Source organism: Amblyomma maculatum, chromosome 1 (assembly GCF_055883805.1).
Source record: "Amblyomma maculatum isolate TAMU_Amacu chromosome 1, ASM5588380v1, whole genome shotgun sequence".
NCBI lineage: Eukaryota > Metazoa > Arthropoda > Arachnida > Ixodida > Ixodidae > Amblyomma > Amblyomma maculatum.
The window spans coordinates 269,219,472-269,246,906 of record NC_139344.1 but is presented as its reverse complement, the minus strand read 5'-3'; the positions used below and the strand labels follow the sequence as shown (position 1 = coordinate 269,246,906).

The following is a 27,435-nucleotide window of genomic DNA, read 5'->3' as shown; positions in this document are numbered from 1 at the left end:
AGACGTTGAAAGTTCAGTTCAGTTCAGGCGTTCAGTCGTGTCCGACTCTTCGTGACCCTATGGACCATGTCACGCCACGCTTTCCGGTCTCTCACTATCTTCTTAACATCACATAGCTTCATCTGCAATGCCTCGAGGATGCCATCTAACAATCGCGTTCGCTGCCTACCCCTTCTCCGGCGACCCTCAACCTTTCCCAACATCAAATCTTTCTCCAGCGACTCCTCTCTTCTCATCAGATGACCAAAGTAGCTGAGCTTTAACTTTAGAATTTGACCCTCCAATGAGCAGTCAGGGTTTATGGTCGACAATATCGACTGATTTGATCTTCTGGCAGTCCAAGGAACTCTTAAGAGTCTTCGCCAGCACCACAATTCAAACGCGTCAATTCTTCGGCGGTCAGCCTTTTTCACAGTCCAACTCTCGCATCCATACATCACAACTGGAAAGACCATAGCACGGGTTATACGGATCTTGGTTGGCAGACTAATGTCTCTGCTCTTTACTAGGCGGTCAAGGCTAACCATTGCTCTCTTTCCCAGAAGCAGGCGTCTCCTAATTTCATGGCTGCAGTCTCCTTCCGAGGTAATCTTGGCGCCCAAGAACAGAAAATCTGTCACAGCTTCCACTTCTTGTCCATTGATGCTCCAGGACTTGATAGGGCAAGACGCCATGATCTTCGTCTTTTTAATGTTCAGTTTAAGCCCAAACTTCTCACTCTCTTCTTGTACACGCATCAGAAGTCTCTTGAGATCCAATTCACTTTCTGCCATTAAAGTGGTATCATCCGCATATCTAAGGTTGTTGATGCGTTTTCCAGCGATCTTCACTCCAGCTGAAGACTCGTCCAGACCGGCCTTCCTCATGATGCACTCTGCATATAGGTTAAATAGGCAGGGCGACAGTATGCAGCCTTGCCTCACCCCTTTCTCAATCGGAAACCAATCAGTAAGACCATGCCCAGTTCTGACTGTGGCCTCTTGCCCTTCATAAAGGTTCCTGAGGAGACAGATGAGGTGAATTGGAACTCCCATCTCTTGGAGAGCTTGCCACAATCTGCTGTGATCTACGCAGTCAAACGCTTTCGCATAATCAATAAAGCAGAAGTAAATGGGTTTCTGGAACTCTCTTGCTTTTTCCATGATCCAGCGAAGGTTGGCAATTTGGTCTCTAGTTCCTCTGCCCTTGCGAAACCCAGCTTGCACGTCCGGAAGCTCCCGATCCACATACTGCTGCAGCCTACCTTGCAGGATTTTTAACATCACCTTGCTAGCATGCGAAATAAGCGCGATCGTGCGGTAGTTGGAACAATCTTTGGCACTGCCTTTCTTTGGAATGGGGATGTAAACTGACCTCCTCCAATCCTGTGGCCACTGCAGGGTTGTCCAAATCTTTTGACATAATGTATGCAGTGTGTTAACAGCGTCGTGGTTGAGGTTTTGAAGCAACTCAGCTGGAATACCATCAATTCCGCTAGCTTTGTTCTTAGCAAGGCTGGCTAAGGCCCATTCAACTTCACTCTTCAGGATGCCCGGCTCGAGATCAGTAATCACAACCGTCCTATGTTGGGTTTGCACATCCGGGTCCTTCTTGTACAGTTCTTCTGTGTATTCCTGCCACCTCTTCTTTATCTCTGAGGCTTCAGTGAGGTCCTTGCCTCGTTTGTCCTTTATCACGCCCAGCTTAGCACAGAAGCTTCCTTTGATATCTTTGATTGTCTTATACAGAGCTCTTGTGTTCCTTAATTGGCTGTTGTCCTCAACTGCTTGACACTGTACGTTCAAGAAGGCATTCTTATCTCTTCTTGCTATTTTCTGAAAATCCGCATTGAGAACCTTGTATCTTTCTCTTTCCCCCATACCTTTTGCCATTCTCCTTTCCTCAGCTATTTGCAAAGCCTCTTCAGATAGCCAGTTTGCTTTTTTGCATTTCTTTTGCTTTGGAACTACCTTAGTAGCAACTTCTTGTATTATATCACGAACATCAGTCCACATCTCTTCGGGCTCTTTGTCTTCTAGATCTAATTCTTGAAATCGATTGCTCACTTCCACAGCATATTCTAATGGAATCTGATCCAGATCATACCTGAAAGGCCTTCTAGTTTTCTGCGTTTTCCTCAATCGAAGCTTAATTTTGGCAACAAGAAGCTGATGATCGGTGCCACAATCGGCCCCAGGCCTTGTTTTTACTGCTTGTATAGCGCTTCTCCATCTCTGCCGGCAAATAATATAATCGATCTGATTCCTGTACAGACCGTCCGGTGAAATCCATGTGTACAGGCGCCTCTTGTGCTGTTGAAAATGAGTATTCGCTATGGTCAGGTTGTTTTCTTGACAGAACTCTACTAGCCTCTGCCCAGCTTCATTTGGCTCACCAAGACCGAACTTGCCTGTAATTCCGGATATTTCTTCACTCCCGACCTTAGCATTCCAGTCTCCTATGAGAAAAACGACGTCTGATGATGGGGTGCGGTCTAAAAGGCATTGTAGGTCCGCATAAAATCTCTCAACGTCAGCTTCTTCAGCAGCAGTGGTCGGTGCATAGACTTGGATAACTGTTATGTTGAAAGGGTGACCTTGGATCCGAAGTGAAATCATTCGGTCGTTTTTGAGGTTGTACCCTAGCACTGCTTTGCCCATTCTTCTGCTTACTATGAGAGCGACCCCATTCCTTCTCTTGGATTCGTGCCCACAATAAAGGACATAATGGTCGCCGGAGTTAAATTCTCCCATTCCGGTCCACTTGAGCTCGCTGATACCCAAGATATCAATGTTCAATCTGTCCATTTCTCGCTTGACGATATCCAGTTTACCTTGCGTCATAGATCTTACATTCCATGTTGCTATGTGATATATCTCCTTGCAACATCGGACTTTCCGGTCGCTTCCCGACACATCCACAACTGAGCGTCCTTTTGGCTTTAGCCCAGCCGCTTCATTCGTCCTGGAGCTACTAGGAATCGCCCTTTGTTCATCCCCAGTAACATGTGGGACGCCTTCCAACCTGGGGGGGCTCATTTTCCGGCGCCATATCGATAATGGTATTGTGACTGGCCATAGGGTTTTCTTGGCAGAAAATACTGGAGTGGGTTGCCATTACCTTCTCCAGTGAATCACATTTTGTCAGAACTCTCTGCCGTGACCTGTCTATCTTGGGTGGCCCTACACAGCAGAGCTCACGACTTCATCGAGTTTCGCAAGCCCCTCCGCCACGACAAGGCAGTGATCCATGAAGGGGGACGTTGAAAGTAGTTTGCACGAAACCCATATTGCCCAAGGTAAATGATATTCGCTACTGATAGTGCCAGCGGTCGTGTCTGGCGTAGATCGCTCCTTCTCGGCGCTTTGAGGCCGGATTGCGAGCGCAATGACCGACTGTGGGTAGCGGTGCGGCGGCTATGAGCGAGACCGCGGTCGAAGCGAAACTGGCAATTAACGTACCGCCGCCCATCTGGCTCTCAGGGGATGCCAGCGCATTGACGAAATCTCTGGATGGAGCGCCACACGCGCTGTGTTACGATGCGAGGCCGCCTATCAGGGAACATTGTGGGCTTTGTACCGCGCGCTACAATTGTTTATATGTTTTTTTCCTGGGCTATACTACTTGAAGGACGAGCTCCAATTCTGCACATACAACGTAGCCCCTAAAATTAAAATAAAAAACAATTAACGTACATAGTTAATTAGCGAACTAATGAAATTATTTTGCCTCTTACCTGGTATCCGCCGTAGCCTCCAATACAGCGTTAGGGTTAAAATAAATCTAAAGCCAGCTGCCTTTATTCAAAAATCCGCACCTTCTAAAATAAGAAACAAAAATTAACACGTGGTATACTTTCAATAAGAGGCCACAGAAAATATTCGCACTGGGTAAAGGTGTATTGTAAAAAAAGACGGCACATCAGGTCATAAAATATTGGAAACATCACGCGGTTAAGCTCTCGAAAGTTGTATCGTTTAGTCCTTATTTGTCAGCAGAAACAAGTATTTGTTGGTTACAGAGTAGAAATCTTTTACTTAGGACGAGAATGCGAATCCTTTAGGTTTCCATCAAGAAATGAAAGAGTGCATATAAGGAAATGGATATTCCGTCACCAGCTTTTTCAATTGAAATAAGCCGTCAATCCGATGCTGCTGTATGCGACTTTATCACAGTGCACCCTTATACTGCAGCCTTACTCTGCTTCTTAACGCTAAAATGGTTTCCAGGATGGTAGGGGCAGTTTTCAGTCGGTATAAGGCTGCAGAGGGGAATTAAAAGCGTCCTATAGCTTTTGCGACCGGTCCCCAGGCAGGGTTGAAAAAAGAAAGAAAGAAAGAAATGCAGCCAGTTTATACAAGTTGGCCAAACGAGAACTATACGTGCGCTAGCGCGTCGCATTTCATTTCGCTTTCGGTTCGAGGCTGGGGTTTCAAGGTCAGACTTCAGTCAAAGGTCGGCGACATCGTTGACTGGGGACCTCAGTGGTAGCGCACATTGAACTTTTGGCCCGCTTGACGCACCTGAAGAGGGCAATGCGATCGCGATGCGTTTGGATGCATTGCGAAGCTGATCTATTCGCGCAGCCGCAGAATCGAAACACAGTATCGGTGCGGCCATATTCATTTAATTTCGTTCTAAGATCAGAGTCTTTTCCCCCCGCGCCTTCTGTCCTCCTCTGTATGACAGAATAGCGTTAATGGCTCTCCCTGCGGATTCATGCTCTGTGATTCTCGCTTAATCACTCGCCCCTTCATTCGTGCCTCTATTATCCCTCACATACTCAGTAGCATAGACTCACAAGATACACCATTATGTGCGAGACCACCTGACAGCGACATAAAATCCGCTCTAACACCGTATACGAGCGTGCCCTATAGGTGTAGCGTGTTTGCCTCGGAGTGCAAGGCTGCCGGGTTCGATTCCAATGTCACCCTTCGTAAAGAGCTCCTGGAAATTCCGCCATATCCCGTCTCGTGGGGTCACACAACGTGTGGATCATTAATTGCCTGGCGATGTAACCTTTCAACCGCCACCTGTCAGAGAAATGCCCATTGCCGACGCTGGGTTTTTTTTCAAAACCGAGGCCTCAACTATTTCGCACAGTAAGTTCAAAACAGGCACCACATTGTTACAAAGTATAATAAAAAGATCTAGGGTTTTAACGTATTCGAGCCGAGTAGGACGACGACCGAAAGCTTTTGCGTAAGATGGAAGTTGATGGAGATCACGACGTGAAACGCACAGCGCGATGGTTTGTTGCAGTTCAATTAACACGCGGTTGATCGGCTGCGGCAATAGCTACCATGTTCTGTACTTGCTTCGCACGAGAAAATTCCGTTCCGCCCCTCTTCGAAGGCTTATGGACCGATAAGCGCTAATCGGTGCAAAACTCGAACACCGGTGGACAACGTGGGCGTGGACGTGAGCTTCAGCTCGGCCTCAAGGTCAACCAAGAGTATAAGCCACCCATCCATGACGAAAATATCGCATTTTCGTATCAAAATCATGACACAACCATTCTTTTTGCAGCGATCAGGACGGTGTCGTACCATTCCGATTCCCATTTATCATCTATCTGCTTGTCAATTTGGAGGTTAGTCCAATTGTATGCCGTCAAAGGTAAGTGTACGTGTCCACCGAGGAGTCAGACATACTGCGCCTTCCTTTCTCCAAAAACCAAACAAACTAAAGACGTTTAACTTTTCGCCGAACCCAATGCCAAAAATTCGCGGAATGAAAAGCGTTATCGCATTTACTCCAACGAGAAACATATGCAACTTCTAAATTTCATGATAAACAGTCCTCAATATTGTGAAGGCTTCAGAGGTACAGAAATACATTTATCACTAACTAATCCGTACACTTCCGTACATGCCTTTCCGCCTGTTATAATAATAAATCAGTTTTTCTCCCGCGTGCTGTTGTTAGTTCGTCATCTTCAGTTGCAACCTTGGCACAGACGCAGGCCTTCTTGCTGCGAGACCTGCTTGCCACGAGCGTTACGTTGCGTTGCTTCAAAGCCGGCGTGCTCTGCCGCGTGTCTTCCCCGTGACTCAGCGCAGACTCAGGGCCGGGGTTTACGCGCGTGGTCGTGACCACGCAGCAAAACGGCGTTCCCCGGCGTACAAGGGCGCAGAGGGCGCGGCCAGCGTTTCGTGCGCGATCGATGCGGTCAGGCGCTCGCTCTCTGGCGCTTCCCGTAGTTTCCTCCTCGCCCGCTACTAGCTGCAAACACCGAGACACGCTTTGCAGCGGCATGGCCTCGTACTGAGGCAGGGCTCCGGAGTCGACAAGCCCAGCAGGAGCAAAAGCATCGGGCCACGCTGCAGCAGCGTTCCTCCAGGTAAGCTGGACACCGCAGCAGCTCCGACGGAGGATGCGCGCGCGGCCGCGTGCGGCGTCGCGCTTGGTTTCCACAACTGCGAGGGTGAGGTGCGGGGGGGAGGCGTGCACGCACCACCCAAGTGGAGTGGGGGAGGACGCACAGGGTTGTATTCCTGCTGACCGTCTGCGGGATGCTTTTGGCTCTGGTCTCTAGGCCTAGTGAAAGGGCGCGCAGCTCGGAGGTGCCATCAGGGCGACGAGCCGGGCACGGCTCTGCCGCGACGCACGGCCTTGCTCGGCTCGGTCCCCTGAGCCCGCGGTGTGTCACGCGAACGGCGGGCCTGCCAGCTGGCCACACGCGAAATCGATGCTTCCGGCAGCAAGGTCCGGACGGCGCGCGCGCTGGGCACGCGCCACCGCGAGTTGGCGCGTACACTGGCTCGACATTCCACTGTCATTTAAACTCACTTACTTTCTCACCGGTGACGAATTGTTAAAATTTATTATTCATAATGCTGACAGCTGCCATTCGCGACCGTTGTCATTGGGATTGTCTGTCATGCGGTCATACGTGCGGGAGGGCAAGCAGATGGTTACAGAGTTGGCAATGTCTGTACCACTGCTTCAGTTCAAGGCGCAATCTTCGTTGCGCTGCTACCAACTTGTGTTTAATTCACGATAGTACACGGAAGGCGTTCGAATGCCTTCCCAAGTTTCATGTATATAATGTCGTACTCATTTCAACCACTGCTGGCTCACTAACCGAGGTAAGCCAGCCCTATCTCAACAGGGCTGATGCAGCGAGTGATGTCTCTGAGAAATAGCTGCAGCAGCGAAATTACTGAACGACTTGATTAGATGGATCCTGGCTGCTGTCATTAATGCATGCTTAGGGGATGAAAAAAAAAAAAAAGGCACGTTTCCGTATGATAATATAGAAGTACTGCGTCTTCTTAGGCACATAACCGACATATGCAGCAGCAAATAAAGCGACCTGTTGTCTCGGCGTTGCCTATTTTAAAATCGGGAAGTTTGCGGTCATACTTTCATCATTAGTAGCACCCCAATGTTCTTGTTTTGCCTGGATGTTATTGCGAATTCAGTGATTGTATTCATCCTGTCTGGCATGCGAGGCCAATTAGCCCTGTTTCCTGTGTCGCTTCCGCTGCTTTTGCTCGGCGTTTCCTTTTCCTCGATAGAGATGACAGGAGTAGATTTTTCTCCCTCCGTGGTGCTATGTCTCCACCGCTTTATATTGTATACAGCGTTCTGCGTAATTTACATTCGCCACGACGTTACTTACTTGCTCACTTAGCATTTGAAGGCAGTCCAGTCTAGTATTCACTCATATGAAATGATAACTTCTAGTGTACAATGCGTAAATATATGATTAAGGTGAGAGAATGGGTTGAAAAATATCGACCGAAAATTTTTGCAATAACGATACCCCTTGAACTACTGCTGCTGTGACTTATTTTATAAGAAAGGTGTCAATAAAAACCATATATTAAACTTTGCCTGTGAACGGAGCAGTGACTTGTGGGAGGAGAAAAAAATGTTCCATGGCTGTCGTTAAATTCAGATCGTCTGAGGCTTCTCCAGAGCGCAACCACAAATCGATTCCTCTCACTGTTCTTTTTCTTTTTTTTTCTTTATACGCTTCTGATTCAACCAGTGTGTTGTTTCATCTCAGCAAACATCACGAGACGGAATAGCAGTCAGTGACGACACATGTTACTTCGAATCTGAAAGTGAATGTATGGACTTGTCAGAAAGAGGCGCGAAGTCTGCTTTCCTTCCCTTGACCAGCAAAATGGAAGCGCTTGGGAAACGGCCATCTAGTCGCATGTAGGGACAGCCAAAGATAAAGCTTTCCAAGTGGCTAATTGCTTTGATCGTGCTTTAAAAGGCGTTCGAACGCGAGACGCTTATGTGAACGTCTCATAACTACAGCTGCTTTGCTGCTGTTGTGCTGCACGACCGCGGTGGACATCTCTCTCTCTCTCTCTCTCTCTCTATATATATATATATATATATATATATATATATATATATATATATATATATATATATATATATATATATATATATATATATACCGAGAGCTCAAGCACAAAGTTGCAAGGTAATTTTTTAAGCTGCCAGTGTTTTCCGCTGTCGCGTACGTTACTGCAGCCCCGTTGCATTTCTGTCAGCGGTACTGCGCTTGAATATACTCGAGGCGAGGCTGCCGTCTGTTTCACAACGATTAGGCTGCTCGTACCCGACAAGCCAAGTAGCTAATTTTTCCCAGTTTTATAGAACTCGTCGTTAGCTTTACGTCATCTCTCAGTATGGTCATTACAGACTATCGCAGGCTTTCAAATTATTAATCGGACAGAGTTTCGAAATGTCGGTCCCCGCTGCCGTCGTATAGAGAGAGCGCTATATACCTTCGCGCGCATTTCCATCACGCTGCGTAAGTGCGAATCTGCGCGTCGTAATGGAGTGATTATGTAAGTGCCCTGCGAAGCCAATTAGGGGAGCGAGCTGTGACCGCATTGGCGCAGGCTTTGCTGGCCATAAACGCGAGCGGTTGCTGGCTTTAACGAACAAAAAGCTGTTTGTAAAGCATTTGAATTTTCCCTGGCTGAATAACTCCAGCATCTCGAATATAAACCTGTGCCTTTTTCAAGAGCGGATACGACGTGTCTTCTAAAGAGTTATATGAATATTGCTACAGCAGCTTACTGGGCTCAACCAGACGCCCGACACATCCGTCTAAGAAGGCTTGATCGAACATTTAAATTTTATGTTCCGCGTGATATTCCGCGTCATCAGACATGCTTGATACATCGACTTCGTTTAAACGTGGCTTTCACGCGCAAATACTTACATTTAATTGGACAGCTGGACTCACCGGAATGTTTAACTTGTGGCATCCCAGAGACTGTGGACCATGTATTATTGGTGTGCCCAGAGTATGCGAACGAAAGAAATGTGCTAGCTGCTTCCTTGAAGCGTTTAGACAAGAGGCCTCTGTCGGAGGAACTGCTGCTGGGCGCTTGGCAGGACAAGGGGAAGGGCGTCCAGGCAGTGCGCGCTCTTTGCCGTTATTTGAGCGCCAGCGGACTTGATTCACGTTTGTAAAGCAAGCTGCTGTGTCTGTATATATATTTCATATGCCTTCTCCCACATCGTCACCCATCATGACCTTCTTTCTTCTCTCCTTCCCCTTCCCCAGTGCAGAGTAGCAGGCCAGATTTGAATTATTCGGGCCAACCTCTCTGCCTTTTCCTTTCAATAAATCCATCTATCTATAGTTTTGGCTTGATGCATGCGAAATAATCCGTCGCGGTTGCTTTCGAAGTTCGACAGTTTTCCTTTTCCATTAATGCACGAAGACAATGCGTTATTATTGCAATGACAATGCGTTAGCATTATGTCTTCTCCTTGCTTTTTATTGTGACTCATACTTCTTATCTTCTCATATTTTCTTACCACTTTTTCACGTACTATTCTTTTTTTGGTCATTAAACGTTTCTTCCTCAACTGCACTCAGGAGAATGGTGAGGAACTTTGCTACGCTCCTTGTTGAAGCATTTTTAGCTTTTATGCTGCTTTCTCAGTCATTCCAATGGGTAGTCATGATCACTTTTGTGAAACCACTGCCGGAGGTTCGTTCCGTGGCAGACATTTTCGGGCCCCGCCCTCCTCTCAAGTGCGGATGTTCATTTATTTACCTCCACTTCTGCACCTGCTAGCCGAGGCAGGTGGCATGCGGCAAGTCCCAACACGGCAAAGTTCACACTGGCTTTTTCCCCCAATGGCTTTTCTAGTGGAGAAAAACGGAGAGTTGAACCGGCTGGGGCATTCATGAAGGAAGATGCTCGGCGACAATGGACAATTAGGAACAAGACAACAACGGCGCTTACTAACAGCCCTTAGTTTGAGCAGCCCGCTATTATTATTATTTGGCGCCACCGACATTGGATACAGTCACATGTAGGGCGGTTTGCTCGACCATTAAAAATATTTTACTGGAACTCTGATCAACTGGCTCGCTAAATTTTCCAATGTTACTTGCCTGTAGACCTCACAGCGTTGCTCTTCTGCGTGCGTTACGACCTTTTGTGCGTGTGTGCTTTCTTTAATTTTGTACTTTACATGTTTGTTTTTTTTTTCACGTTCCTTTCTCTCACTTTCTTTTTCGCCGCGCAAATATATATCTGAAAGGCTCTTTCTTCCCCGCAATTCTTGACCGATCCCAGATGTGTCTGTGTGCCATCTGTAGAAAGGTGAACGACAAATGAAGGATTATTAGAAGCCTTATTTGTAGCGCTAGCGCAGTAATAGGAAAGTTTTACTCTTAGCTCTTGTTCTCTGCCGCAAAACACCTGGTAAAGTTAAGCAGGCAGGGTTGTGCTCGTCAAAGCGGGCCCCATTTGAAGGGGGTTTTCGCATTTAAGCGATGGTATATATATTTTGATGCAGGCGGCTGTCCGTGGCTAGATGTTGCAGTGTTGCGATATTCCAAGCACAATTCTTTTTGAATGACTCCAACTGTTGCTTTTCTAAACATCACCATTTGCTTCTCTTTTTTTTTCAACTGTAATTTTTTTTCCATGTTTAACAATATGAAGGTAACTACGCCTTCCACGTCTCCAGTCGCATCGCCTAACGCCGCAAAGGCGCTTTTCACTTGCGACTCAAAGAACGTAGCTGAAGCGAGCATCTGCTGTCCTCAGTGCCGTGACTTAGCACAATGAAAGCGCGTCAGCCTGGACCTTTGTTTTATTTTTTCCCTAAGACAATCAAAAGTAGGCCATGTTTTTTTGTTTTCTTTTTTTGTGTGTCATGCGGCACACAGTTTGTTCTTTTCAGTTCTGACTGGTTTATTGTTTATTCGTGTTGGTACTTCAGCTTAAATGCGATAGTCAGTACGATGGCTAACTTTAGGACATCAGTTCGCGATGCAATTTATAATAGCGCAGATTAAAGCAGAAACCTGGCTCCCTTGCTGTTGCTCTTTAACTTCAAATCTCAGTAGAACTACGCGCCTGTTAGAAGATGGTCTCGTAGAAAGAATGTCGCGATGCTGGCGCGCACCTCGGAGGACACTTTTTTAGAGCGTGAGGTCTACTCTTCGCACAGTGAGTCCCAAGGTCATTCACTTGCGTGTTTTACTTTGAAGCGAGAGACGTCGTAGTGGAGGGCTCCGGACAATTCAACCTATTCGCCCAGAAACTCTCAAGGTCATTCATTCACTTGCGCGTTTCACCTTGAGCCGTGTAACTCTATAGTAGAGGGCTCAGGAAGTCTGGACCACCTGGGGTTCTTTAACGTACACTGACCACGTGAATATGGGGGAGAGGGGCGGTAACAACTGCTTCGCCTTCGCTTGGTTGCTCATCGCTACGGTGAGTTGTGTGCCAGTCCGGCTGATGTGTTTGATGCATAGTCATGCTTGACAGAGCTTACGCACGAATAAATAGGTTAAACCGGAATAAATCTGAGAACAGTTTTCTGCAGACTTTATTTTTGCGCAACTTTTCTTGATACGGTAATCCTGTCGCGCTTACCACATTATCAGAGCTCACCTGGCATTCTGAACACTTTCGAAGATGGCTCCAGCTCTAGAGCGATATATGATTAGGCGGCTTGGTTTTAGCAGTTCTATGGAATAGTGGTGATAAGTTTACTGAAAACGTTGTGGCAGCGCGAAAAAACTAAACGCAGCGTGGACATTTCTTTGGGCGCCCACGCAAACTCCATGCATCGGGCAAAAGAAGTTTCATGTCCACAGTGACGGCCCTCAACACATGGCGAGAGGCCGAAAATAACAAACATAAACAAGAAGAAACCCTTTCACAGAAGTGTCAGAAGCATGGGATGAGTAACTGAATATTTCTATTTCCGGCAACAGCTATGTTCTTAGTTCGTCCCTAAAACAGTGAGTCAAATCGGGAGAAAAGCACATTCCGGACGCGTGTGTCCTCTACGCGCCGCCCTTCTCAACTGCCCGGTCTTGTTCGCATTACAGCCATGTAGCGGGATAAATGCGGTGCCTCCGAAGTTTCAAAGTTGTGCGAGACTGAGGAGGAGAGCTCTGCTCGTCCTCGGGTTTCGGAGCTTCACGTTCGCTGCATATTTGCCCTCCTATATGGGACAACAGTGAAACCTACTTGCCATACCCTATTGACCAAGACTGTACGTACCTGTCGGACACCGGCCACCCCTTCGTGCTTTACTAATAAGGACTGATTAGCCGATCGATAACTAGTTTCCCAAACAGCTCTCTTGACGCCAACCTCATTTTCTTTTACACTGACAGCTGTTAGAAGTAAGCTCAAACCGCGAGATGTCGATTTCAGCGACGTCCGCATCAAACGCAACTGCATGGAGGAGCACACTCACGACATGACCTCAATGTGCCCACTTTCAAGGTTGGTTTCCATTTGTATACCGCATGTTGCTTTAGAAAAGCACATAGTCGATCACATCAATATGGGACCCGGGCTCATGCAGGCTCGTGCCAGCACATGCTTGCAATTGACCGGTTGGTCGACTGGTTGCGCAGCTTTCTTTCTGCATCTTCGAAGATGCGACAGGGAAGCCGGAGATAGCATATATCTGCTGATGTAGAGAGTGGCAAAGAAGCGGCGAGCCGTCGAGACCTTGCACTTTGCACAGCAAACCAATAGGCGTCAAGATCTCGTAGTGTGCACTGTCGAAGCCGATTGTCCAAGGTGACTTCAGCCTCAAGACTTGAGAGTGGTGGCCTCACAAGCCAAAGCAGGGGAGTGTCGGAGGCAAACGAAAACCGAAGGAGCCACGAAGGCGTTTCATAAGCGATTCCAGGGCTTAGATTGCAGATGCTCTGTGTGCGAACGTATGCCATTCCACAACTATCAGCTGTGTGCCACTGCAAGATGCATTGCTGACTGCGCAACTCACATCCCAATTGAACGCATTTTTCATTTTGTGCAGTTTAGTTGCTTCGATTAATTTCAACGTATTAAGTTGCAACTTTCCGAATCATTGTGGGTTTATTTGTGCAATCCGCACTTGGGAAGCGGCGCGAGCGGTATTCAGGGTGGGGCGAGGATGATCCCTTCCGCGGAAGTGCGCCAACCGGGAAGAAGAGCCGCTCTGGGGCGGAAAGACCACGTAATCGGGCGGCGCGATCGATACACGAGCAGGCGCCACGTGCAGCGCGCCGGGAAGCGCTCTGCGGTCGTGACCCTGAAGACGGACCACCTGGCAGCCGGAGCGCCGCGTGCATGATGCCCCAAGTGCCACTCACGTATGGCACTCCGAATGCGACGCAGAATCATTGCGGATACCGGAGACGCGTGATTCCGTTCTCTCAACGGTAGGGTCCTCTGACAAATAGCGGAAATATTGTCAAAACGAATAAGAGCGCATTTAAAGCCCGCTGTTCCTGTCGCTTCTGTGGCGCAATGATTAATACTGCTCATCTCAGCACTCAAAACATGTGTTCAAATCCACTGAGGGCAATTTTTTTTTCGTGTATTACTTTCTTGCAATACTTAAGATTAAAATAAATTACTAACATCTCGGCTGGGGTGTGTCCCCCTTTAGGCTGCATTATGGGACGTTTTTGATTCTTAATAGCAGCAAAACCAGCCGTTACAGAGCCAGGAGATGACGGTATGACAACGGTCACACTACGCAGTTATTTTCATGGTAATCATTTTCTGCCTTCAGGGAGTGTATGCTACCTTTAGGTTGCATTCCAGAGACATCTCTCACCAACAATCGCCGTTTAACTCGCAGAGAGACAACCAGTAAGGAGAAAGAAGTTATGGGACCCTACCGTTGAGGGAACGGAATTACCACCGGAGAAGCGTATACACCGTTCTCCGAAACGCTGGTGACCTGCAGCGATCCAGGGAGAGAGAGGCACCAATTTTTGTTTTTCAACGCGATGCGTACGAGTATTTACAATTACATGCTTCGCCATGTTTTGGCTGGCACTTTCTCACTCGGTCACAGTGTCAGTGCTATTTGGTGCCCCAGAGGCGTATGGGAAGAGGGGGCAACATGGACCGTGGTCAGCTTGTTCCATCACACCTTCCGCGTACTCCCGTTTCTACTAAAATAAAGCGCCCCCGGCGATTGGCCTCTTGGGGGAAGTTCAACACAGCAATGTGCAACGATAATCGGGGTTTTCTGTCACGCGGCCACGTTTTATACCCGGTATGCGAACTACAGGGAGGCGGACGTCATGCGTTGTCCGTTTGATCTTTACATGTTACGCCTATTTCAGCTAAGGAAGGAACCGTAATTAAATTTCGTGTGCGCTGTTTTGGCTAGTACTATGCTAATTCCGGTTATCCGTATGTTGCCCATTTGAAGGCAAAAAATATCGCACGCGCTCAGAAGCAGCAAAGGAAGATAACTGTGGTGCAACAGCTCTACAGTTATTACTTTGGGCATTCTTTAATATTTAATGATTTTAAGGTATGGCTCGTGGAACCGACTTAGTGCTAGCTGTTTGAACAACGGTTCCCAGGCAAAACATGTTTGTATTCGCACTCATTCCATGTCCGGGGCTCACCTGACCACCTAGTGCAGATATCTTATGGCTCGCGCTAATTTCATTGTCAATAGGTGGGGCGCGGAGTAGAAAAAAAAGACGCTGCTTAATGCTTTGGAGCGTCTCACGAAAAAAATCCTGAAATGACAGCATGGTGCAGCATCTTGAGAACCAGCAATACTTTGGTTTGAGCTAGTTTGGGAAGGAAAATTGTTAATGGGATACAACGGCGCATGAAAACGAGGACGAGGACACGCAAGGAACAGGCGCCAACTTCCAACTGATTTTGTTACCTCTAAAAAACCGCTTATAACAATATGATAGACACGTAAATACAATAGAAGCATTGCAATGAATCATCCTTAGCCACTATTTTGATTGACTTTTTTTGTCATAAGCTAAATAAAAAAGAACGTATCACTAATCGGTTTCGTCTCGTATTTCGCTACTGTGGCGACTACCTAATTGTACTCATCGATCACGCAGGTTCAAAACCAAGCGTCATTACTGATGACATCATCAGCATGTTCAGCGGCGCATCCAAGAGGCTGTGTTTCCCCTGTGGGATCTAGGAATGATATATAACCTGCACCCCTTAGAATTAAGGCTGGTTTTTCAGAGAGATTTAGCGACTATATATGCAAGCTTCCGTTTGATAGTGCTCATTCTAAGCTTGTGAAACGGGAAATAATATTGACTTTCCTAATTGAAGCCCTGAATAAAACATGTGAGCATGAAGTAGCGCGCAGATCAGAAGAAAGACGCAAATCTGCTTCTGATAGTAATCGGCCAGAAAAGAACGAAGTGAGCAGTCGTGGTAATCCGACATATTCATCCTCTATTGTGCAGTATCAAGAAGGCGGCCAAAGGCTACAAGGTCTGTGTAAGTTCTGCCTGCACCCTGCAAGCTGTCGCAGATTTGAAACTTAAAAGAAGGAAAAACGTCATAGAGCATGTAGCAGGAATCAAGCAACTGTGTTCACATAGTGCACCGCTGTTGCGGTCGGCACTTCACAGCGCCATGGCTGTCACACTCGCTGGTGCGCGCTGCATTCGCTAGATGGACGATCACAGCTGTTCCGGCTTCAGCATGGATGAATGCAGGTCGCGATTAAGGGTGCTTCATTGTAGTATTATTATAGTATTATGGTAGTAGTAAATCATCCCCATTATAGCTGCGGTCTTGAATATACAGGACAGACTGGCCAGTTCTTAAATTATAGGGCGAGATAGCATAGGACGTAGGTGAAGGTTGGCTATGGTAGTTACATGGCGACACACTGCAGAATTTGTCAATGTTACCTTGCTTTCGATAAAGCCAGGCTCATTGGTCGGTCGAAAGGTAAGCTGGGTAAGTTAAATAATGGATGCATACCTTAATAAACAATGGGGATCCGGGTTCGTGAGTAAGTCGTATGCGTCCCTAACAGGCGAGGAGAATTCCTTTCTGCGTGGTTCTCTGCCAGAATTTTAATCCGCTCCTTTCCTGCGCCTGCTGTGTTTGTTTATTTGTGTCTCTCATGTGGTTATGAGCAGATGTTTTTTTCTAGTTAGCAAAATCAGTTGGTAGTTCGCGCCTGTCCTGTCTACTGTGTGTCCTCGTCTTAGTTTTCTTGCGCCTTTGTATTCTATTAACGATACCCGGCGAACATTCGCAGTGGAGCATCAGTCGCGTGGCGAGAGGGCCATGGATGCGGCCGAAGGCTCATAATGGTGCTTGGAGCCCTGCACTGAACGGAGGACGAACGTTTACGGGACGCTGCCAGCAGCACGACAGGATGCTCAAAGTCCGTGCCAACACATTTCTCACGTCACAATCGGAGCACTCGTTGTAAACCTCTCGAAATAGAAACGCAATCGTCTTACACACTCATGCGGGGCAGCAGCGTTCAGCGTAGATCCATCGATTGCGAAAGTACAAGGCGGATCACCGGAGTGATTATCCGCATCACCGCGGACGTAATCGTCGTAATTACTTTTATATTTTGCTGAGCATTTTTACCGCCCTTTGCGATGTTAGGCTCGCGGCATGAATATTTGTGCATTTAAAACCCCAGAAATAGTTCCAGGCATTACGAGCAACCGTTGACTGCGAAAGCCCGTTTGACATCAAACGTTTCAAGGTTCTGGTCAGTGCGCACAAGAAGCCCGCCTTTTTCTAAGTGTCATCCCTATTGTATTGATGTCCGCAGCGTAAGTCTCGTGATTTGAACATCCACCTCTTATGCGGGAGGTGTGGGGCTCGATCCCCTGTGCGCTACAGTGGGTACTGACTTTCGTTTGGAGTGCCACTCGGTTCCAGCGCGGGAAAATGCTACACAATAAATGTTTGACCCCCCCCCCCCACCCCTCCCGGCCCCCCGTCTGTATGAATCAAACACACGCTCACGCTGCAACGAGGCTATCTTTGGGCAAATATGCTTTTGCGCCATAAAATTCACCATGATTGTTATATTTCCTTGGTTTTATAAAAAAAAAAAGGCAAAAGTCACAACACGGCATGAAGAAAAGAAAAACTGATTCATGGAAATTTCTGATTTAAAATACGTCTCGCGCGCAGCTTCTTTTTATTTTTTTTTGTATTACAGCCAGTGTTAACCATCAGAAAAGTATTTTCGCCTTCAACGCGACACTTGTGATTCGAAGTTTCTTAGAAGTCGTGTTATCCTAATATACAACCTCGTTTCCTCAGAAGAAAATAAGAAACCCGCTTTGGCTGAGCAAGCATCTAAGAAGGTCCGCGCGAGGATTACCTTTGCTATATAGCGTACCCGCCTTGTTTTGATTGCAGTTTCAAAGAAAACACGGCAATTGTTTTCTGCGTAAGCCGATTTGTAGCGGACGAGGACTTAAAATCTGGCTCACTTCGCCATTCAAAAGCTCAATTCTGATTGCACGTGAGACTGCGTTTGATACGAGAGCGTTTATCTTGCTCTGCCTGCACGGCGCCATAAATTCTCCTCTAGTGGTAAGCTGACGGCTTCTTTTCGGGAGACGTTGATCCTTGTTTCAATTATAGGCCTTATTCTTTTACCAAGGCCAATAGGGTGCAGAGCTCTCGCTTCACTGACAGCTCACTCTCGGGAAGTTCATTGTAGTTCCTCCGTTAAGGTGCTTCGCCTACTGCTGGAGCAGCTGTTTTAGATAGTCCTTATATATATAAGAACCCGGTCGATGGCGTTCATTCGCTGAGATCCGTTCGTTCCTCCTTCTCATTCAGCGGAGCCACTCAGCCCGTCAAGAATGCAGCGCACGGAACTCGGCGCCCGCGCCTGGTTTACGCTAGCAGCAGTAGGCAGCGCTCTGCTGTGACAGCGCGTCTCGTGCACTGGCGAGTAAAGAAAGAAAAATCTAGGCACTCGCAGTTCCTTTCCCGGTGTTGTTACATACCTTTCATCTGGTTTCTCTCTCTCTCTGTCACTGATGTATTGTTTATATTTTGCGCATCACGAGGCAGGGTTTTACACGGGCCAGTCAAGATATCTGATCGGGAAACTACCCGCGCTTTCCGTCCTTCTGGTCGTTGAGGCGCGCTCACACGGCCTTGGCTCGAATATGTTCGGGCCATTTTGGTGTCCTCTTTTTCAGCTCGTTCATGCGGAGACCTCTGCTGTTTCGATTGTTCCTTAAGTTTGCGCGGACCAATGTCGGCGGCCTTGAAATAACAGCTGGGTTTCGCTCCAACGCGTTACCGCAAGGATTATATAAGCAAGTCGCCGGACCATACAACCACCCGTTCTTTGCCGAATTAAATGGCTGTTAATATGCGTTGCTTGCTGCACGTGGCAGTGTGAGCTTGTAGCACACTGCCATGTGCAGTGTGCTATGGATTGATGGAGCGCTGTAGGTTACCTTTGGCCATATGGAAATGAAAATTAATGAAGAAAAAACTAAACATCAGATTTTCGCCTGTTCCAGGACCGTTATATAGCCTTTACACAATCAACGATAGAAGAGTTGAATCTGTTTCTTCTATAAAATATCTTGGCCTTCATTTGCATTCTAATCTCTCTTAGAATGCTCATATAGATCACATCACCGAAAAAGCTTTTAGAAAACTTAGCATGCTAAGGCGCCGTTTACACCTCGCAAATTCTGACAAAAGACAATCAAGCTTACACTACACTGATAAGACCAATCTTAGAATATGCGTCTGTCATATGGCATCTTCACCAGGACTCCCTTTCCAATCTTCTTGAATCCGTCCAGAACAAAAGCAGCAAGGTTAATTACATCATCCTACTCAAGATGTCAGAGCGCATCAATTAAAGAAACTTTGAACCTACCATCGGTCGCTTCCAGAAGGAAATTTGCGCTATTATCATTTTTTACACCTTATAATATAACAATTCAAAATTTGCTCGCTCCCATCTTCTTCCTGCTCTTCACGGCTGATCCCGCCTTGATCATGCAAAGAAAATGTTCGCAATTTTTGCACGAACAAAAAAATACCAGCATTCATCGCTAACTTTGACAACAAACGAATGCCCGGCCTCGGCGGCCGATTTTAGATGGAGGCGAAAAGCAAGGCGTTCGTTTGCTGTACGATGTCAGTGCACGTTAAAGAACCCCAGGTGGTCGAAATTTCCGGAGTCCTTCACTGCGGCGTCTCTCATAGCCTGAGTCGCTTTGGAACCTTAAAACCCAAACCAAACCAAGCCAAATAAACGAATGGAACTAGTTGTCGTCTAATATCGCTGTTCTGGCTGATTTATCAGCGTTCCAAGCAGCATTGCTAGCTATTTCAGACCCATTGTAGTCGAATTGTGCGGTTTTTCGTTCCCTGTAGATTTTCTTTTTCTTGGTTCTTTCGGTGTCATCTGTATCATCTGTGTGCCTCCGTCGGTGAGTTCGCAATTTTTTTTTATCATCTTATTCTTTTTTACTTTCTGCTTTCATTATTCGCTTTTGTATACTGTCTGTCATGCGCGATGTACATGTTTTTTCTCTATTGCTGAAATCGCTGCATATGTTTCTCTTTTTACAGTGCTGTTATTATCTGGAATATTGCTTGCCTGACTATTTTGTACAAAAATTACTTGACAAGCGATTTACTTCCCTCAGATAGTCCCATAACATCATCACTTAACCTGTTTGTGTTCTACCCTCCTGTTTTGCTTCCATATCCCCCCCCCCCCCCCCGTCTTCATGTAATGCCTTACTAGGCCTTTAGGGTATTTCAAAGAAATAAATATTTCAAATAAATAAATGAGGTTCTTAATAAGCTGCCCTTGAAATCTGATTACACGACCGTTCAGCCCAGTCGAGCGCGCTTCAATCGAATGAGGTTCAGTCCATCTCATTCTGGATATTTCTTTAAAGATGGCGTTTATGGAGGGGTAGATACAATTAAGTACTGCGATGATAGTACGTATGGGTAAATGATGGAGGGGACTTGGTGAGGAAGGCCCATTCAAATCGGTGCTGCTGGACAACGATCGCAACAGCAACAATTTGGTTGTGTAAGGGAGGTGGTGTGAGGACGTGGGCGGGGAACGAGAGTGTCTTCGCGTTTCGCCTCCATAGAAACGCAATCGACGCGTCTGGGATCGAATCCATCACCTTGAGGCTCAGCAGTCGAAGTACGTAGCCACCGAGCCTCCGTGGCTTGTGTGGCGGAGAGTGTTAGGCGAAGTGACAACCATTATGAAGAAGCCTTTATAAAATTCAAGGACGCTATGTTCCGAAATATTTCGCTTTATTTCCTTCTCCTCACTTTTCCTCGTTTTCTTGCTTAGGAGGTGTTGCACAGAAATGTGGCTGTTCGGGGCCCAGCTCTTTAAATAACTTTCTTTGAGACCTTTTGATACACGTAGATCGGCGTTAAGCGTGGCGCTCCTATTCTCGTTTGAAGGTTTGTGCGAATACAGAAAATTTTCGAATGGCGAATCGAAAATTTTGTGAGTCGATCCACTTAAAGAATCAAATAACACATGCTCAAATTATTTGACAGGACAAAATTCGTTTTCAAGGTCCCAGATAATTGCAGGAAACTCGAACAAAGCACGCTGCAGTTATTTTCAACTGCTATCACACTGACGGGGCATACTCCAACGTCGGGCAGCACGCTGACGACAGCGGTCTGCGGGCCCTGTTCCGCGATGCGCGATCCATTCGCGAGCTCCTAAATAATGTTCATACACAGATGGCCCACAGATAACTGTAAAGAGGGGACACTACCATAGGGCCCCAAAGGCCCTATGGTAGTGCTTAATTTATTCGTGTTTAATTTGCCGCCGAGAGGAATCAATGTGAGACTACAAGTTTTTAACACTTCAGCACTTATCTACAAAAAGTATCTCGATGGCAATAATAACCTCCCTGTTATACCCACTAAAGCACACTCAGCTGACGTTGGCGCGTTAAAGCTTTGCAGTAATCAAAGCACGCAGCAAAGGGAGCAGACCGAACGAAGGCTTCGTGGAACGCGACACATGTTTTGAAGGCAATAAAACCTCACCTTCTCAGTTCAATGAAAAAGTGATACAGCGAGACGCCGTTCGTGCAGACGTGTGTTCGTTCGTCCAACAAGCCCACTCTTGAGATGTGTCCGGAAAGCGGAGCGCTGACGCAGTATTGTCTCAGCGCGCGCAGCGCCAAAAGTTTCTCAGCTAGCATGCACCGTCTTCGCCTTGCTCCAAAGCTTTACCACGACCACCACAAAAGAATACTGACAGTTTGACGCAGATAATCCACATTGCGCGCAGATGCTTGCAAAAAGCAGCACCCAAAGTTGAAGTGGGGCCGCGATCGCACCCATCCCAAGTGAACAAACGCTTCTCTCTGATACTCAGTCACCTACGCAGCGAATACTAAATGACCGAGAGATGTCGGTATAAACAAGTTAGAATATTGTTACAAACGTAAAAAGTCTTTTTCTTAGACAAAAAAACATAAACTACAACCAATTATAAGCGTAAATACTATACCTACTTTCTAGTTCATTGATGATATCTTATTTTTGGAACCTTAATTTGTGGCATCACGCATCACCGCTCGCAGGGGTCCTTTCCATAATCATCATCATCATCATTGTCATCGTCGAGTTAATGTCGCTGACAATACGTTTATGCACTCCTTTTGTTCTAGTAACGCGACCTTATACATCGACCTCTCCGTCATGATGACCAACTGTAGAGTACCTAATAGACCCGGAGTGAGAAATGGAACGTTGAATACGGCCCCAGGCTTAATAATAAAAGACCTGAATTCATGTCTGATATCGAAAGTCATATGACTCAAACTGTCATCCCTTTCATCAGCCGAGGTTTACCGCTAATTTGTTCCATGTAATCTGTAGATTATTTTCCAAAGGCCGTGAATATTTTCATCAGTAGCAAATGATTACACAAATATTCAAATCGTTTTTTTTCTTTTTTTTTTTTGCTTCTGTTCATATTCAGTTCAGTTCTGACAGAATACTATTCGCATAGCCCTCTCCGCTCCATATTCTCCTTCTTTGACCAGTTAATTACCCCTCTCTAGGCAGAATGACTTTCTTGATCTCATTTATTCTGCGATCATGCAGTTGCCTATGCATGGACTTCGGTGTTCGTGGAGGCTGTTATAGAAATTCCTATACGGCTCTGCAGAGTACAACCACGTAAACAATGCGGTGGCAGCGCTAGAAAGCACAGAACGCTAGAACGGTGTTGCGTAGCGCACAACTTCGTGTCCGCTTCAGCATGTTCCGATGCTATGTAGCAGGGAGCGTCCCACGCGCGATAACGCGACCTATACGCAACGGCCTCAACCGGAAGTATTGCTGTTCACGCCACGGATGTTGCCCCTTTCAAATCTCGTCGCGCGTTGTTTGAGTTATCGGCGAAGCGAGGAGCGAATGCTGACGAGCGCGCGGGGTAAATCGTGCCTGTGAGTTGCAGCGAGTTTTAGTAAGCTGTGCATAGCATTTAGCCACAAATCACAGGTTTCCCATCCTCGCCCAAGGGGTCATTTCCGTTTTCCGGGGACTGTGGTCTTGGAAACACAACGCCGGATTGGTCTGCTGTTTAACTTACTGCATTATTGAACTTTCACGAGCACAATCTTTCACCGCGCTTTAATATACACGCATAAACGCCGCAGTTACCTGGCCTAATGTTTTGCCGTGCACTAAGCTGCGAACGGAATGAGAAAGGGAACGTCACTGTAGTGCGTGTTTCAGAGGTAGAGTGAGAGAGTGTCTCACTGTCGGTCGGTGTGGAAATATTGATTATTATTCCTCTAAACGACAGTGCAGGCTTGCAGTGCAACGTACTAGGTGTTTAAGGACTAATTTGGGCCTTATATAGGGTTCTTTAACGCATGTACTAAAGTCTCAGTGTGCGGGCGGCCTTTTGCATCGGAGCATCGCGTGCATCGAAGCGAGGCCGCTGCTGCCCGGTATCGAGTTCGTAAATTCGGGCTCAGCAGACAGACTCCGAAGCCAATAACTGGCGGCGGGTAGCGTGCACTTCCTCTCATTTCCGCGCAGAAGCATGGTCTGCTTCCTGCATGCGTCGCGACAACTCCCCTGTCTGTGTTTCACGAGCTCTTGCCTGAGGACAGAATAGCCATGCTTGGGCTGAGAGCTGAGTTGAGTTTTGCTAACGAATTCGATATGGGTTCGCGATTCCCACTGTCGACTGCAAAAAGCCATTCTTGCATATCAGCAATGGCCATTATGCCGCGCCACCTATTGTACTTGTGCCTTATATCAGCACGGTTATTCTACATTGCCGCACGCCTCTTCATCGCAGCGCAAATGATAGAGCGGAGTGGTAACATAAAACTGAGTGATAAAATGTTGCACCCCGCGAAACAAACTAAATCCGCGTCGTTGGCGGTCACCCCGGAAGTATTTTTAAAGACATGCTAGCACATCCATCTGCTAAAATAATTCCAGGAATAATATTCACGAGATCAACAAAAAACTAATTAAAACTAAAGAGTCTCAAAGTTTTACTTTTGTCACGATAGATTGCAAGACTCCGTCCTACTCCCACTCCAAATTCGTTAAGCTCGAGGGCATTGCCCATGACAAAAGTAATAGTTGAGTCTCTGCATGACCCAAGGTTCAGGCAAGTAATCCGAATTTCAAAGAGAAGTAGTGCTTTCGAAGGTATAGGCGCGGATGAAATCCGAATAGCTTAATCAGTCAAATATGAATGCGAGCATTAAATCTTCCTATAGCGGGAAAGCACTCTTCTCGCTCGCTAAGAGTTTCCAAACGGGAACTTATCGGTTGATCGTTGGTTTGGCCGCGCAACGTTTTTTTTTTTTTTTTTTTTTTTTTTTTTCTCTGTTTGCTCTGAGCATGTAGGCAGCATATCGCCTGACCTATACAGGAGTTTCGTTAGTGGGAGTCGCCCCTGATCGGCTCTGTTTACCCGCGTGAGCTTGGGCAACTCTAGCCCAACCGGCACCAGACGCAGGCTGCTTGATGGCCATTTCACTTTCTAGGGCCTTAGTGGGCTGAGTGTTTTGGTATTGGTATACGGTCTGCGGGCTTCCAGGACTCGTGTTGACACGCCTGTTCCGCGCAAACCTGATTACGTCTTTCTTAATGGAACCTTTGCGAGAATTTTCTTCTTCATTCGGCCCGATCATCCCACTTGTTTGCTGACCTCGGCCAGCACGCCTAATGCTTATCCGAGCATTAAGAAGCTGCTTTTGGCCTCCCACGTCCAGCGGGCCAATTATAGAAGAAGATCGCAAGAGATGTTCTATTTCTTTTTTTTTTTTCGTGTTATATAGCCTTGAGCGATGATATATTTACTTTCTTTTTCTTCCACACCAGCCCTGCGCAACCTTTCGGATGCCAGCCGGGAGCATTTCTAGGCAATATATCATCCAAGGTCAGGGTCATTATTCCAGTAACAACGATAACAATTGTAGTGCGGATGTATAATTTCCAAATCGAATCTTTTGTCGCCTGCTGCGAAATGGCTGTCATGGTGAACGGAAGCCTTTGGAAATGCGAGTGTAATTCATGCTTTGTTAGTTGGTATTACCGCGGCAGATGTTATAATTAGTGAAATCGAATAACAAGCTTAGTGTTCATCTACTTGTCTTCTCTTGGTTGTTAGCCTTTTGTCATCGGCTAACCGGTGGACCGCAAAAGGTGATCGCCCGAAGGAAAAGTTTATTTACAGATGCTGTCTCATTCGGGTTTATTGCAGGTGGGTGCATATACAAGCTTTAAAAGAACACGCAACACCTTGATACTGACCCGATTTGGCAACATTTCATTAAGGCAACTAAATGAAACCAAGGGAAACATAGTAGTTAAGAATTTTGCTCTCTTAACTACTCCCTTCAAGTGCAATCAAAGGAGGCGAAGAGCCGCCGTAAACAATACATACTGATGTTCATCCTACGTACTTGCTTCGTACTGTCATTTCCCGAAAAAAAAAAAAGAAAAAGTGGCGCGGTATTTCAGCATTTTCATATCAATGATTGAGTCCAGTGCGCATAAGTTATAAGCACCAGTAAAATCATGCACCCTGTTCTCACGCCGGATAATTTCTGTGCGTACTGCTTGCACTCATGAATGCCTTTCGTATAGTTTGAAATAACTGAGCAGATGACAAGACATTATAAATGACAAAATAAAAAGAGAGGGCATGTTATGAATGTTGCTTCGCCCATGTAAATTTTTTGACGAATTTATTTTCGTATCTGAGCATGGCTGCCATGCCGGAACTTTTTTATCTGTTCATCTTAACGTTGTTTCCGTGATGATTTCGGCATACCTAGCTTTTCTTTCTTTATTCGTTTCGTGTGAACGAGTGATTTAACTTGAATTCTTGAGACTAAGGGGGGTTTCCGAGATCCGAGGCAGTTCAGCTTTAACACACACAGATCCAATGCCATGCAGCCGCTTACAGGAGAGGTTGTGTTAATCTAGTGGTTCTTCGCGCACCACCAGGGAAGCACCCGCGTGCAAAGTTCATGCTGATAGCGCAAGCGCTTGGAAGCACCCCGGCGAAGACCGATAATACGCGGTCTCCACTAGCGAAATTAAGAGCCTTGTCAGGGGGGCGTGCGGTGCTCACGCGAGCGCCTTGTGCTAAGGTTTTTCAGCGTCTCACTTGCTTTGTTTACTGCCAGAACCCTTATGAAAATCGAATTTTCCTTTTTACTTCCTTTGTTTTTCCTTTTTGCTTCCTGAACAGCCTTCCTATAGACTTTTCCTTTCTTTTGACTAAAGGAAGTTTCCTTTGAGCTCACCTTGTTGAGACTTTCCTTTCTTTTGACTAAAGGAAGTTTCCTTTGAGCTCACCTTGTTGAGACTTTCCTTTCTTTTGACAGAAGGAAGCTCATTTTTAAACTGGCTCTCTTTGGCAATATCAATAATGACCTTCCTTTGTTTTTCCTCAAGTAAAGAGAAAGTTCTCTTTACTCTTTATGCATCATACCTTCTTTTTTTTTGTTCGTAAGCGAAAACATACGAAGCTCATTTTTCTTTTCAGCTAGACTTCTCGTTTTTTTTTCTTTCATTAGTATACCTTGCACTTTTTTAACTTCTGAACTTTTTTGAATAAACCAATTATACATTTATCAAAATATACGAAATCGCATTCGTTTCTTTGTTGTGCAAGTAAACATCATTTTAATTTTTTTTTTCATTTTATATTAAATCCCTGCTTTTTTTTCACGCGCTAGATCTTACTTTTAGCGCAAGTTTCTTCTTAGTCGCCACACAAGGACCAATAATATTCACCACCTTCCTTCCTTTGTCCTTAAGTGTAAAGATAACTTTCTTTTCATTCATTTCTTGTGCTTATTTTTGTGTGTGTGGCATTACTTGGTCTATTTCTTGCCCCTCTGATTTTTTAAGATAAAATATAATACATTCAAGAATTTTCATACATGTTAAAGAATGCCAGGTGGTTCTAATTCATCGCTTTCGCAGCCCGCTGGTTCGATGGCGATGCATGCGCGAGACGGCATGTACATACATCCGTGACCGCTGCTTTACGCAACAAAGCTCGGCGCAGGGCTGGCAGGGTTCGTCAGTATTTGCGTCGGCATTGCAGCCTGGCAACTCTTGGCTCGCAGCGACGCCAAGGGCGACGCTGTTAGCAAGCGCGGCCTGCTTCCGTCGTGATTTAGTGCACTTCGGTACGGCGCGACGTTGACGTCGCGCAAGTACGCTTTTACCGTGGTGGCATTTCCAGTGCGTTCGACGGGTAGGCGGTTACCGCAGCACCATCGATAACGGCTTCAAAAGCCTGCAGTTAAATGCACTTCAAGATGTGCCTAGTACCGGATGTCACATTGTTCACGAAAGTCAAGCTCGTTTACCTCCTATCACAGTTTAAAGACCAGCAATTAATACGTCAGCGACGTCGGTACGCCGGTACCACCCCGCACAGAAGCCCCCGCAGCCGAGGTTACGAATACTGCCAGTAAAACCAACGTTCTCACGGCGAGTAAAACCAATGAAGATTGACATGCACCACAAGAATTCCGCAGCAAAAAAAAAGGGCGCTGCAACTGCTTGTGGCAATATTTTGCTTAAATTATTTTGTGTTTTGTTACGCATCACATATTACTACTAAAAAAAACAAACGTTTAAGGTTGTTTATAAATTATAAGTTTTT

The 27,435-nt window shown here is 46.3% G+C and overlaps 1 long non-coding RNA gene across 1 annotated transcript in view; it reads left to right on the top strand.

Moving 5' to 3' along the window:
- Positions 1-6,128: 6,128 nt before the first annotated feature.
- Positions 6,129-27,435, top strand: part of LOC146206502 (uncharacterized) — a 254,334-nt gene continuing 233,027 nt past the window's right edge. Inside the window, exon 1 of the long non-coding RNA XR_014704447.1 lies at positions 6,129-6,325. This is a non-coding gene — a long non-coding RNA (uncharacterized LOC146206502). The remainder of the gene's footprint in view (positions 6,326-27,435) is intronic.